Raw genomic sequence first — 15,436 nt, 5'->3', positions numbered from 1 at the left:
TGAGACGTTCTTTGCTTTTTTGATCATCAGGGTACCTGCCTCTGAGGTGCTATTGCCTAGAGGGATCAATCTCATCAAAAGACCAGTGAGTTGGTAGCCATAGAGAACATACATATAGGCAGCTCCTTCTCCCAGGGTGTCAGTCATGGTCACAAGCATCATTCCAGAGTCTTTGGCTTCTAGAACCAAAGACTCCATTCTTCTCCATTTTGAAGAACATTTTAACATGTATTAATACTTTGGTATTAATTATCTTTTATATGCAGGAATTCTGTAGCATGACTTTATGACTAAACTTATTGTGTTAAATTATTTAGAAATGTTGAGTTTCCAAATGTTATTTTGTGAGACTTGTTTTAAAATAGTAATAAATTGTATTATCTAAAAAAAAAAAAAAAAACATACACAAACAGATTCATAGATCTAAAGAACAAACAGGTTGTTGCCCGAAGGGAGGGAGGTAGGGAGATAAGTAAAAGAGGTAAAGGAGATTAACAGGCACAAACTTAAAGTTTCAAAGTGAGTCACTCGGCTGAAATGTACACTGTGGGGAATATGATCAATATTTATATAACATCTTTGTATTGTGACAGATTGTAACTAGACTTGTGGTGATCATTTTGTAATGCATAGAAATAGCAAATAACTACATGTGTCCCAGGAACTAACATATGGGTTCAATTATGCTTCAAAAATAAACAAACTCTTAGAAAAAGAGATTAGATTTGTGGTTACCAGAGTTGGGTGATGTGACAAGGGGGATTGAATGAAGATGGTCGAAAGGTACAAACTTCCAGTTATAAGATAATTACTAGGTATGTAATGTATAACATGACTAATATAATTAACACTGTTGTGTATTATATATGAGAGTTATTGAGAGAGAAATCCTAAGAATTCTTGTAACCAAGCAGGATCACATGGGGCCTTCCTGGGAGCAGATCTCTCCTCCATATTGTCTGCTTAGCTCCTCTCTGAAGTACTAAGATGAGAGAATCTGATGTACATTTCCTGAGTTGTTTTACAGATGTGAAAAATCCCCACAAATGGAAGATGTTAACTACTTGATGACCATGAGCACATAGGCTTAGGCCTAAGGACTGATATTGTTAACCCCTGTGACACTACCCTGTTACCTCACCATCACCCAACTAGAACTGTGCATGAGCTGATCACATAACCGAGAATGCCCCTCCCTCACGTTGCTCTTAAAATGGTTTCCTGAAACCCTTTGTGGAGTTTAGGGGTTTTGAGCTCCACCCACCCACCTGTTCTTCTTATATTGGTGCCTTTATAATAAAGCTGCACTTTCCTTCACCACAACTGGTATCAGTACATTGACTATAGCACATGGATGAGTGGGCCTGGGTTTGGTTCAGTAACATTCTCATCACAAGGAAAAAATATTTTATTTTGTATTCCTCTGAGATGATGGATGCTCACTAGATTTATTGTGGTAATCATTTCCGGATATACGGAAGTCAAATCATTATGCTGTACACTAAACTTATACAGTAGTATAAATTTGGCCTTGGAATATGGAATGAAGCAGGGCAAAGACTAATAGAGTTTTGCCAAGAAAATGCACTGGTCATAACAAACACCCTCTTCCAACAACACAAGAGAAGACTCTACACATGGACATCACCAGATGGTCAACACCGAAATCAGATTGATTATATTCTTTGCAGCCAAAGATGGAGAAGCTCTATACAGTCAACAAAAACAAGACCAGGAGCTGACTGTGGCTCAGATCATGAACTCCTTATTGCCAAATTCAGGCTTAATTGAAGAAAGTAGGGAAAACCACTAGACCATTCAGGTATGACCTAAATCAAATCCCTTATGATTATACAGTGGAAGTGAGAAATAGATTTAAGGGCCTAGGTCTGATAGAGTGCCTGATGAACTATGGACGGATGTTCGTGACAATGTACAGGAGACAGGGACCAAGACCATCCCCATGGAAAGGAAATGCAAAAAGCAAAATGGCTGTCTGGGGAAGCCTTACAAATAGCTGTGAAAAGAAGAGAAGCGAAAAGCAAAGGAGAAAAGGAAAGATATAAACATCTGAATGCAGAGTTCCAAAGAATAGCAAAAAGAGATAAGAAAGCCTTCCTCAGCGATCAATGCAAAGAAATAGAGGAAAACAACAGAATGGGAAAGACTAGAGATCTCTTCAAGAAAATTAGAAATACCAAGGGAACATTTCATGCAAAGATGGGGTCGATAAAGGACAGAAATGGTATGGACCTAACAGAAGCAGAAGATATTAAGAAGAGGTGGCAAGAATACACAGAAGAACGGTACAAAAAAGATCTTCACGACCCAGATAATCACGACGATATGATCACTCATCTAGAGCCAGACATCCTGGAATGTGAAGTCAAGTGGGCCTTAGAAAGCATCACTACGAACAAAGCTAGTGGAGGTGATGGAATTCCAGTTGAGCTCTTTCAAATCCTGAAAGATGATGCTGTGAAAGTGCTGCACTCAATATGCCAGCAAATTTGGAAAACTCAGCAGTGGCCACAGGATTGGAAAAGGTCAGTGTTCATTCCAATCTCAAAGAAAGGCAATGCCAAAGAATGCTCAAACTACCGCACAATTGCCCTCATCTCACATGCTAGTAAAGTAATGCTCAAAATTCTCCAAGCCAGGCTTCAGCAATACGTGAACCGTGAACTTCCTGATGTTCAAGCTGGTTTTAGAAAAGGCAGAGGAACCAGAGATCAAATTGCCAACATCCGCTGGATCATGGAAAAAGTAAGAGTTCCAGAAAAACATCTATTTCTGCTTTATTGACTATGCGAAAGCCTTTGACTGTGTGGATCACAATAAACTGTGGAAAATTCTGAAAGAGATGGGAATACCAGACCACCTGACCTGCCTCTTGAGAAATCTGTATGCAGGTCAGGAAGCAACAGTTAGAACTGGACATGGAACAACAGACTGGTTCCAAATAGGAAAAGGAGTACGTCAAGGCTGTATATTATCACCCTGCTTATTTAACTTATATGCAGAGTACATCATGAGAAACACTGGACTGGAAGAAACACAAGCTGGAATCAAGATTGCCGGGAGAAATATCAATCACCTCAGATATGCAGATGACACCACCCTTATGGCAGAAAGTGAAGAGGAACTCAAAAGCCTCTTGATGAAAGTGAAAGTGGAGAGTGAAAAAGTTGGCTTAAAGCTCAACATTCAGAAAACAAAGATCATAGCATCCGGTCCCATCACTTCATGGGAAATAGATGGGGAAGCAGTGGAAACAGTGTCAGACTTTACTTTTTTGGGCTCCCAAATCACTGCAGATGGTGACTGCAGCCATGAAATTAAAAGACGCTTACTCCTTGGAAGGAAAGTTATGTCCAACCTAGATAGCATATTGAAAAGCAGAGACATTACTTTGCCAACAAAGGTCAAGGCTATGGTTTTTCCTGTGGTCATATATGGATGTGAGAGTTGGACTGTGAAGAAGGCTGAGTGCCGAAAAATTGATGTTTTTGAACTGTGGTGTTGGAGAAGACTCCTGAGAGTCCCTTGGACTGCAACGAGAACCAACCAGTCCATTCTGAAGGAGATCAGCCTGGGATTTCTTTGGAAGGAATGATGCTAAAGCTTAAACTCCAGTACTTTGGCCACCTCATGTGAAGAGTTGACTCAATAGAAAAGACTCTGATGCTGGGAGGGATTGGGGGCAGGAGGAGAAGGGAACGCCAGAGGATGAGATGGCTGGATGGCATCACTGACTCGATGGACGTGAGTCTGAGTGAACTCCAGGAGTTGGTGATGGACAGGGAGGCCTGGCGTGCTGCAATTCATGGGGTCTCGAAGAGTCGGACATGACTGAGTGACTGAACTGAACTGATATGTCAATTCTATCTCAATAAAACTGGAAGAAAAAATATTTTTTAAAATTATGTGCAATTACAGATAAATGTACTATAGCCTGCACAGCTGGTAGACAGTCCGCCTGCAAAGCAGGAGACCCTGGAATTCCTGGGTAGGGAAGATCCCCTGGAGAAGGGAAAGACTACCCACTCCAGTATTTTTGGATTTCCCTGATGGTTCTGTTGGTAAAGAATCTGTCTGCAATGCGGGAGACCTGGGTTTGATCCCTGGATTGGGAAGATCCCCTGGAGGAGGGCGTGGGAACCCACTCCAGTATTCTTACCTGAAAAATGTCCATGGACAGAGCAGCCTGGTCCAAGGCTACAGTCCACAGGGTCGCAAAGAGTCCAACATGACCGAGCGACTAAGCACAGCACATGATTGTATTGGGGTAATGCTAGTTCTGTGATAGATGATAGATAGATAGATAAATATTATATAATGGCTACTGCTTATTGAGTCAGAGAAGGCAATGGCACCCCACTCCGTACTCTTGCCTGGAGAATCCCATGGACGGAGGAGCCCGGTGGGCTGCAGTCCATGGGGTCGCTACGAGTCGGACAAGATGGAGTGACTTCACTTTCATTTTTCACTTTCATGCACTGGGGAAGGAAATAGCAACCCACTCCAGTGTTCTTGCCTGGAGAATCCCAGGGACGGGGGAGCCTGGTGGGCTGCCATCTATGGGGTTGCACAGAGTCGGACTCGACTGAAGCGACTTAGCATCAGCAGCAGCTTATTGAGTAATGTCAGGCACTTTACCAAGAGCTCTTTAGTGTTATTTAACCTAAGGGGTAGAGATTTTACAGATTAGAATAAGTATAGAAAGATTTTCATTTGCCCAATACCATACAGCTAAAGGTGGGAGATAGAATTTTAACGGAGATCTTTGACTTCCCAGTGGAAAATTGACTGCTATATTCTACCATTTCACATTAACTCCCACACATCATTCGAAATAGTTTCTTTTAATCCTGCCCACTTATAAGCAAATGTCAAGATCCTAATGCCTATCAGTGGATGTATTTCTGGGAACTTAGGGAATTTTACACTATTTCTCAATAAGTATTTCTGGTTAAGATAGGTCAGTTTCTAAATAGCATCTATAACTGATGTATTACTTTTTATTCAATATTTTTATACTCCAACAGTTGGCTACAGGAGCAGGAGTGGCTCCCAAACCAATGAGCAAGATGCTGCCATCTTGTGGCCTTTTTGTAAGGCCAAACATGCAGTCCAAGAGTGAGGATTACCCAAGATAAAATTCTAAACACACCAGCCACTTTGCCATCCTTCTTTTGTCTTTCTACCTGTAACATCAATTTGTTTCTCCAAATATAATACTAAGAATGAATAAACACAGCAACAAAAGAAAATAATACAAACTAAAGACAAAATAATAAAGTTATCCTCTCCTACTACTTACTAGTAGCCTATTACCTTGATCAAGTTATTCAACTTTTCTGGGTTTGGGATTTTCTTAACTGTAAAATGCAGACAAAAACACATAGTATTGTTTAAAAAAATTAAAATAGAGTTGTAAAGATCCTGGCAAATTGTGGCCATGTGAAAAATATTAGTTCATTACTCCCTTCCCCTCTTTCCTTGATTTCTAAGCTCTTCCCACTTAAAATATCTTAGTCTTCTGTTTTCTTTTCACTTTTCTAAGTATTTTCTCCATTGTTCTGTTTCTGACTCTACCCTATAGCCACCCCCCATACACACACACACACACACACACAAAACAGTGTCCATTAGTTAATCCTTACCAAGGTAAGGTCAGACTTGCTAAACCTCTCTATATTATCCAGATAACCATCCCAAAACATCCCCCAACTGGGTTTAGCTGAGCAATTTTCCCATTACAGCACTTTATGATCCTGAGCCTGGAACACTCAGATACTGCTTATCCCTTGACTCTGACCCTCTCACTCCAACCCTGGGAAACCTGACACACACACCTCAACGCCCTCCTGATCTTACTGCCCACATGCTCCCACTCCCACAGATCACTCTGCTCTGCTCACTGGCCTCCTTCCATTTGCTGCTCCATTTGGCTGAAAGGCTGTCCTGGATATTCACACGGTTTAATCCCTCACTTCTATGAACTCCTGCTCAAATATCACCTTATCAGAGACAATTTCCTTGACATTCTATATAACTATATAAAAAAGCACAAGCACACAAAACCCCAGCCACTTTCCATCCCCTTTACTTTGTTTTATAGTACCTCTAATCACCTGTCATACTGTTACTACAGTAGAACAAAGGTGAATGAGTTGGTAGCTCCTTCTACGGGAGGCCAAGGTTCACTGGGTGGAAGGCCAAGATTCACTTAGTTGGGTATTGGGTCCTGAGCAGTGGATTATTCCTGGAAACATGAATTATTACATATATTAGCTGATGGTAACACATGAAAGATACAGCTATAGAAACTCAATTTTCATTCTTGCTGCTGCCACTCCTAAGTATGTAATCTATCTTCCCTTCCATCTTAGAATGTCTGCTTCTTCTGGTATCATTCAATTTTAGTGTTACAATTTAGAGTAGGGATTCTAAACCCAGAGTTCATACAGGGATTTCAAAGGCTTCATGAACAACTTGAAATTATTGGCAAATTTTGGGGATATTTTTGTTTTCTGGGGCAAATGTTCAGGACATTGATAAGATTCAAAGAGCCTATCACTTCCTCAAAAAAAAAAAAAAAAGATTAAAAACAATAATCTTAGGAATGACAGCATCAGTTCAGTTCAGTTCAGTTCAGTCACTCAGTCATATCTGACTCTTTGCGACCCCGTGAATCACAGCACACCAGGCCTCCCTGTCCATCACCAACTCCCGGAGTTTACTTAAATTCATGTCCATCAAGTCGGTGATGCCATCCAGCCATCTCATCCTCTGGCGCCCCCTTCTCCTCCTGCCCTCAATCCCTCCCAGCATCAGAGTCTTTTCCAATGAGTCAGCTCTTCGCATGAGGTGGCCAAAGTACTGGAGTTTCAGCTTCAGCATCATTCCTTCCAAAGAAAGTCCAGGGCTGATCTCCTTCAGAATGGACTGGTTGGATCTCCTTGCAGTCCAAGGGACTCTCAAGAGTCTTCTCCAACACCACAGCTCAAAAGCATCAATTCTTCGGCACTCAGCCTTCTTCACAGTCCAACTCTCACATCCATACATGACCACAGGAACAACCATAGCCTTGACTAGACAGACCTTTGTTGGCAAAGTAATGTCTCTGCTTTTCAATATGCTATCTAGGTTGGTCATAACTTTCCTTCCAAGGAGTAAGCGTCTTTTAATTTCATGGCTGCAGTCACCATCTGCAGTGATTTGGGAGCCCAGAAAAATAAAGTCTGACACTGTTTCCACTGTTTCCCCATCTATTTCCCATGAAGTGATGGGACCGGATGCCATGATCTTCATTTTCTGAATGTTGAGCTTTAAGCCAACTTTTTCACTCTCCACTTTCATCAAGAGGCTTTTGAGTTCCTCTTCACTTTCTGCCATAAGGGTGGTGTCATCTGCGTATCTGAGGTTATTGATATTTCTCCCGGCAATCTTGATTCCAGCTTGTGTTTCTTCCAGTCCAGCGTTTCTCATGATGTACTCTGCATATAAGTTAAATAAGCAGGGTGACAATATACAGCCTTGACGTACTCCTTTTCCTATTTGGAACCAGTCTGTTGTTCCATGTCCAGTTCTTTTTTTTTTTTTTTTCTCCCATGTCCAGTTCTAACTGTTGCTTCCTGACCTGCATACAGATTTCTCAAGAGGCAGGTCAGGTGGTCTGGTATTCCCATCTCTTTCAGAATTTTCCACAGTTTATTGTGATCCACACAGTCAAAGGCTTTCGCATAGTCAATAAAGCAGAAATAGATGTTTTTCTGGAACTCTCTTGCTTTTTCCATGATCCAGCGGATGTTGGCAATTTGATCTCTGGTTCCTCTGCCTTTTCTAAAACCAGCTTGAACATCAGGAAGTTCACGGTTCACGTATTGCTGAAGCCTGGCTTGGAGAATTTTGAGCATTACTTTACTAGCATGTGAGATCAGTGCAATTGTGCGGTAGTTTGAGCATTCTTTGGCATTGCCTTTCTTTGAGATTGGAATGAACACTGACCTTTTCCAATCCTGTGGCCACTGCTGAGTTTTCCAAATTTGCTGGCATATTGAGTGCAGCACTGTCACAGCATCATCTTTCAGGATTTGAAAGAGCTCAACTGGAATTCCATCACCTCCACTAGCTTTGTTCGTAGTGATGCTTTCTAAGGCCCACTTGACTTCACATTCCAGGATGTCTGGCTCTGTGTCAGTGATCACGCCATTGTGATTATCTGGGTCGTGAAGATCTTTTTTGTACCATTCTTCTGTGTATTCTTGCCACCTCTTCTTAATATCTTCTGCTTCTGTTAGGTCCATACCATTTCTGTCCTTAACCTCTAACCTAATATGCATAATATCTATCATTCTTTAATAGTATCCTTTCTTAATAGCTAAACACCAACAGGAAAAGGATAGTATTTATTCTCTGCTAGCAGACTGGCTGGCACCTACTGATTCTTAATAAGTACTTATTGAATAAATGAAGACTCCATGGTGAAAAGAGCCTATTAATTAGACATTCTGTCCATAATCTTTATTGAGCCAGATCTGCTCTGGGGTGTGGGGGTACCCAGTTAGATCCAGTCAGATTCTGTTCACCATCTAGAGATAAGGGAAGAATTACTCCTGCTGAAAAATATAAATATCATTTTTAACAAAGAAAAAGCCACCACAATACACACTGTAAGAGAAGTTGATTAAAGATGAAATAGCTAGTTGAGCATTAGAAAGGGAACAGTGAATGGGAAGTTATACAGAGTGAAATTCAGAGAGAGGTATTTCCCATAACCAGAATTCAAACAGTTTATAATCCTGACAAAAATTAAGTTGGTCCAGTTAAATCCAATACTAGAAGTTTAAGCACATGTTCAAACCAGCAGTCCCATCATTAAAGACAAAAGGAAGTAGAAAAACCAGTTGGTTGACATTTGTATTTCTTATAGATTAGGTATAGCGAAAAGGATTTCTGGTATCTGTATATTAACTTAGTTTTTAAGCTTTATTTTTAAAAAATACACTTTTTGACTCAGGTCATTAAATTGCATTCACTGTGTGTGTATGTGTGTGTACATTTTATAGATTTTTATATTTTGCATTTAACAGACTTTAAAGAGATTTATAGATAGCAATAAGTACACTGTTTTTCTGGCAACAGCATCCTTCAATAAAGGGCTGTAACAGTAGCTCCAAAACAGTGCTTGTTTGGTTTTGCTTCCATCCATTCTACAGAAAAGCCAAAAACTGCCTTATTTTTTCCCAAATAGTTTTGTGAAGCCTCAAGCACACCTGCAGAGCACCTGTCTTCATCATTTTTTTTCCAACTTGCTCTAGCTCTTGCTCTCTGCAGAAAGAGAAACCCCATTCTTTCAATTAAGGCTTAAAGGCCAGACAGGCCTCTGGAACCTACCCAAAGCACTCTGCAGTTGCTGATGCCCACATGTGCCTGCATCTAGGCTATTAAAGTCCTGCTTGAGGTCTTTCCTTTCTAAACAGTCATTAAGGATTTCACAGTTCAGTTCAGTTCAGTTCAGTTGCTCAGTCGTATCCTACTCTTTGAGACCCCATGGACTGCAGGACGCCAGGCCTCCCTGTCCATCACTGACTCCTGGAGTTTACTCAAACTCATGTTCATTGAGTCAGTGATACCATCCAACCATCTCATCCTCTGTCGTCCCCTTCACCTCCTGCCTTCAGTCTTTCCCAGCATCAGGGTCTTTTCAAATGAGTCAGCTCTTCCCATCAGTTGGCCAAAGTACTGGAGTTTCAGCTTCAACATCAGTCCTTCCAATGAACACTCAGACTGATCTCCCTTAGAATGGACTGGTTGAATCTCCTTGCAGTCCAAGGGACTTGCAAGAGTCTTCTCCAACACCACAGTTCAAAAGCATCAATTCTTCAGCACTCAGCTTTCTTCACAGTCCAACTCTCACATCCATACATGACTACTGGAAAAACCATAGCCTTGACTAGACGGACCTTTGTTGGCAAAGTAATGTCTCTGCTTTTTAATATGCTGTCTAGGTTGGTCATAACTTCCCTTCCAAGGAGTAAGCGTCTTTTAATTTCATGGCTGCAGTCACCATCTGCAGTGATTTAATAAAGTCAGCCACTGTTTCCACTGTTTCCCCATCTATTTCCCATGAAGTGATGGGAACAGATGCCACAATCTTAGTTTTCTTAATGTTGAGCTTTAAGCCAACTGTTTCACTCTCCTCTTTCACTTTCATCAAGAGACTCATTAGTTCCTCTTCACTTTCTGCCATAAAGGTGGTGTCACCTACATATCTGAGGTGACTGATATTTCTCCCAGCAATCTTGATTACAGCTTGTGCTTCCTCCAGCCCAGCATTTCTAATGATGTACTCTGCATATAAGTTAAATAAGCAGGGTGACAATATATAGCCTTGACATACTGTTTTTCCTATTTGGAACCAGTCTGTTGTTCCATGTCCTGTTCTAACTGTTGCATCCTGACCTGCATACAAGTTTCTGAAGAGGTAGGTCAGGTGGTCTGGTATTCCCATCTCTTTAGAATTTTCCACAGTTTGTGGTGATCCACACAGTCAAAGGCTTTCGCATAGTCAATAAAGCAGAAATAGATGTTTTTCTGGAACTCTCTTGTTGTTTCGATGATCCAGCAGATGTTGGCAATTTGATCTCTGGTTCCTCTGCCTTTTCTAAAACCAGCTTGAACATCTGGAAGTTCATGGTTCACGTATTGCTGAAGCCTGGCTTGGAGAATTTTGAATAGTACTGTACTAGCGTGTGAGGTGAGTGCAATTGTGCAGTAGTTTTAACATTTAGCATTGCCTTTCTTTGGGACTGGAATGAAAAAAAGACTTTTTCCAGTCCTGTGGCCACTAAGATCATGGCATCTGGTCCCATCACTTCATAGGAAATAGATGAGGAAACAGTGGAAATAGTGTCAGACTTTATTTTGGGGGGCTCCAAAATCACTGGAGATGATGATTGCAGCCATGAAATTAAAAGACGCTTACTCCTTGGAAGGAAAGTTATGACCAACCTAGATAGCATATTCAAAAAGCAGAGACATTACTTTGCCAACAAAAGTCCGTCTAGTCAAGGCTACGGTTTTTCCAGTAGTCATGTATGGATGTGAGAGTTGGACTGTGAGAAAGCTGAGCACCGAAGAATTGATGCTTTTGAACTGTGGTGTTGGAGAAGACTCTTGAGAGTCCCTTGGACTGCAAGGAGATCCAACCAGTCCATTCTGAAGGAGATCAGTCCTGGGTGTTCTTTGGAAAGACTGAAGCTAAAGCTGAAACTCCAGTACTTTGGCCACCTCATGCGAAGAGTTGACTCATTGGAAAAGACTCTGATGCTGGGAGGGATTGAGGGCAGGAGGAGAAGGAGACAACAGAGGATGAGATGGCTGGATGGCATCACCGACTTGATCGACATGAGTTTGAGTGAATTCCGGGAGTTGGTGATGGACAGAGAAGCCTGCTGCTGCTGCTACAACTAAGTCGCTTCAGTCGTGTCCGACTCTGTGCGACCCCATAGACGGCAGCCCATCAGGCTCCCTCATCCCTGGGATTCTCCAGGCAAGAACACCGGAGTGGGTTGCCATTCCCTTCTCCAATGCATGAAAGTGAAAAGTGAAAGTGAAGTCGCTCAGTCGTGTCCAACTCTTAGCGACCCATGGACTGCAGCCTACCAGGCTCCTCCACCCATGGGATTTTCCAAGCAAGAGTACTGGAGTGGGTTGCCATTGCCTTCTCCGAGCGTGCTGCAATTCGTGGGGTTGCAAAGAGTTGGACATGACTGAGCAACTGAACTGAACTGAACTGTGGCCACCCTTTTCCAATTTTGCTGGCATATTGAGCGCAGCACTTTCACAGCATCATCTTTTAGGATTCAAAATAGCTCAACTGGAATTCCATCACCTCCACTAGCTTTGTTCATAGTGATGCTTCCTAAGGCCCACTTGACTTCACATTCCAGGATGTCTGGCTCTAGGTGAGTGATCACACCATAGTGATTATCTCGGTCGTGAAGATCTTTTTTGTATAGCTCTTCTGTATATTCTTGCCACCTTTTCTTATTATCTTCTGCTTCTGTTAGGTCCATACCATTTCTGTCCTTTATTGAGCCCATCTTTGCATAAAATACTCCCTTGGTATCTCTAATTTCCTTGAAGAGATCTCTAGTCTTTCCCATTCTATTGTTTTCCTCTATTTCTTTGCACCTTCTCTTTATCATTGCCAAAATCACCAGTGCCAGCTCCAAACTCTGTTGAAACTTCCTGATGTTCCAATTCCACTAAAAATAATTAAGAGCAACCTCTATTTTGTGGTGATATTTAATTATTTTTAATAAATAAAAATCTATCCTTTACATACAAATATATTAATAGTACACAGAGTTCCTATATACCCCATACTCAGTTCTCCCTATTATTAACATCTTACAGTAATATGGAACATTTGTCATCATTAACAAACCAATATTAATGTTCCATTCAGTCGCTCAGTCATGTCTGACTCTTTGCAGCCCTGTGAATCGCAGCACACCAGGCCTCCCTGGCCATCACCAACTCCCGGAGTTTACTCAGACTCACGTCCATCGAGTCAGTGATGCCATCCAGCCATCTCACCCTCTGGCGTCCCCTTCTCCTCCTGCCCCCAATCCCTCCAAGCATCAGAGTCTTTTCCAATGAGTCAACTCTTCACATCAGGTGGCCAAAGTATTGGAGTTTCAGCCTAAGTTATTAATGTTATTAGCTAAATCCATATTTTATTCATATTTCCTTAATTTTTACCTGTCCTCTAGCTGTCCCAGGATCCCTTCCAAGATACTACGTTATATTTCGTCATTGTATCGCCTTAGGTTCCTCTTGGTTATGACAGTTTCTCAGACTTCCTTTATACTTTATGATCTTGACAGCTTTGTGGAGTATTGGTCAAGTATTTTGCAGAATGCCTCTCAACTGGGATTTGCCTTGTTTTTCTCATGATTAGATTGCAGTTATATGTTTTGGGAAGGAAGACCAAAGATATGAGATGATGTCATTACATCATATCAATACTACCAACATGACATCATTCTTCAGATTAACCTTGATCATCTGGCTGAGGTAGTGTTTGTCAGATTTGTCCACTGCAAAGTTACTCTCCCATCCTTCCCACTCCCCTACCTTCCAGACTGTTCTCTTAGAAAGGAAATCAATAAGCACAACCCACACTTAACAAGTGAGGAGCTATATCTAGTCTCCTTGTATCTAGTATCCACATAAAATTATTTAGAATTCTTTTGACTGGAGATGTTTATATTCTCTCCCACTTATTTATTTATTCAATTATATATATATATATATATATATATATATATATATATATATCAGTATGACTTATAGACATTTATTTTTTGAGTTGTAATCCATTACTACTTTATTGTATTGCTTAAAGGGTCTAGCTTTGGCTAGCTCCTTCAGTTGGCTATTGTGTCCCTTTGACATAATTCTGTCTTTTTTCTTTTAGGACTTTCTTACTCTCTGGCACTACAAGATGTTCTGGTACTATAGATGTTCTTATATATTTCCTGCTACAGTTTTTAAATCAGTCATTTCTTCAAGGATCCCTGGTTGCTTTCACTGGAGCATGGCATTAGAAACCAAGACCTGGATACTAGGTGCATGGCTGTTGGGGTATTCTACCTTCTAGGCCCTCCCAGCTAACAGAGTAAAGAAATATGTATGTGTATACTAACCTATATATATATATATATATATGAAGTGAAGGGAAAGTCTCTCAGTTGTGTCCAACTCTTTATATTAAGTGTTAAGACCCCATGGACTTTACAGTCCATGGAATTCTCCGGCCAGAATACTGGAATGGGTAGCCTTTCCCTTCTTCAAGGGATCTTCCCAACCCAGGGATCAAATCCAGGTCTCCCACATTGCAGGAGGATTCTTCACCAGCTGAGCCACAAGGGAAGCCCATATATATATATGGGCTATATATATATACACATATATATATATATATATATATATATATATATGTATACATATACATCTGCATATCTGAGGTTATTGATATTTCTCCCAGAAATCTTGATTCCAGCTTGTGCTTCTTCCAGCCCAGCGTTTCTCATGATGTACTCTGCATATAAGTTAAATAAGCAGGGTGACAATGTACAGCCTTGATGTATTCCTTTTCCTATTTGGAACCAGTCTGTTGTTCCATGTCCAGTTCTAACTGTTGCTTCCTGACCTGCATATAGGTTTCTCAAGAGGCAGGTCAGGTGGTCTGGTATTCCCATCTCTTTCAGAATTTTCCACAGTTTATTGTGATCCACACAGTCAAAGGCTTTGACATAGTCAATAAAGCAGAAATAGATGTTTTTCTGGAACTCTCTTGCTTTTTCCATGATCCAGCGGATGTTGGCAATTTGATCTCTGGTTCCTCTGCCTTTTCTAAAACCAGCTTGAACATCTGGAAGTTCACAGTTCTCGTATTGCTGAAGCCTGGCTTGGAGAATTTTGAGCGTTACTTTACTAGTGTGTGAGATGAGTGCAATTGTGTGGTAGTTTGAGCATTCTTTGGCATTGCCTTTCTTTGAGATTGGAATGAACACTGACCTTTTCCAATCCTGTGGCCACTGCTGAGTTTTCCAAATTTGCTGGCATATTGAGTGCAGCACTTTCACAGCATTGTCCTTCAGGATTTGAAATAGCTCAACTGGAATTCCATCACCTCCACTAGCTTTGTTTATAGTGATGCTTTCTAAGGCCCACTTAAAAACCTGTTGATGAAAAAAAAAAAAAAACCTGTTGATGAAAGTGAAAGAGGAGATTGAAAAAGTTGGCTTAAAGCTCAACATTCAGAAAACGAAGATCATGGTATCTGGTCCCACCACTTCATGGGAAATAGATGGGGAAACAGTGGAAACAGTGGTGGAAACAGTGTCAGACTTTATTTTTGGGTCTCCAAAATCACTGTAGATGGTGATTGCAGCCATGTAATTAAAAGACGTTTACATCTTGGAAGGAAAGTTATGATCAACCTAGATAGCATATTCAAAAGCAGAGACATTACTTTGCCAACAAAAGTCCATCTAGTCAAGGCTATGGTTTTTCCAGTGGTCATGTATGGATGTGACAGTTGGACTGTGAAGAAAGCTGAGTGCCAAAGAATTGATGCTTTTGAACTGTGGTGTTGGAGAAGACTCTTGCAAGTCCCTTGGACTGCAAGGAGACCCAACCAGTCCATTATAAATGAGATCAGTCCTGGGTGTTCTTTGGAAAGAATGATGCTAAAGCTGAAACTCCAGTACTTTGGCCACCTCATGCGAAGAGTTGACTCATTGGAAAAGACTCTGATGCTGGGAGGGATTGGGGGCAGGAGGAGAAGGGACGACAGAGGATGATATGGCTGGATAGCATTACCAACTCGATGGATGTGAGTTTGAGTGAACTC

The sequence above is a fragment of the Bos javanicus genome, chromosome 29 (assembly GCF_032452875.1).
Source record: "Bos javanicus breed banteng chromosome 29, ARS-OSU_banteng_1.0, whole genome shotgun sequence".
Taxonomy (NCBI): Eukaryota; Metazoa; Chordata; class Mammalia; order Artiodactyla; family Bovidae; genus Bos; species Bos javanicus.
This window is presented reverse-complemented; position numbering follows the sequence as displayed.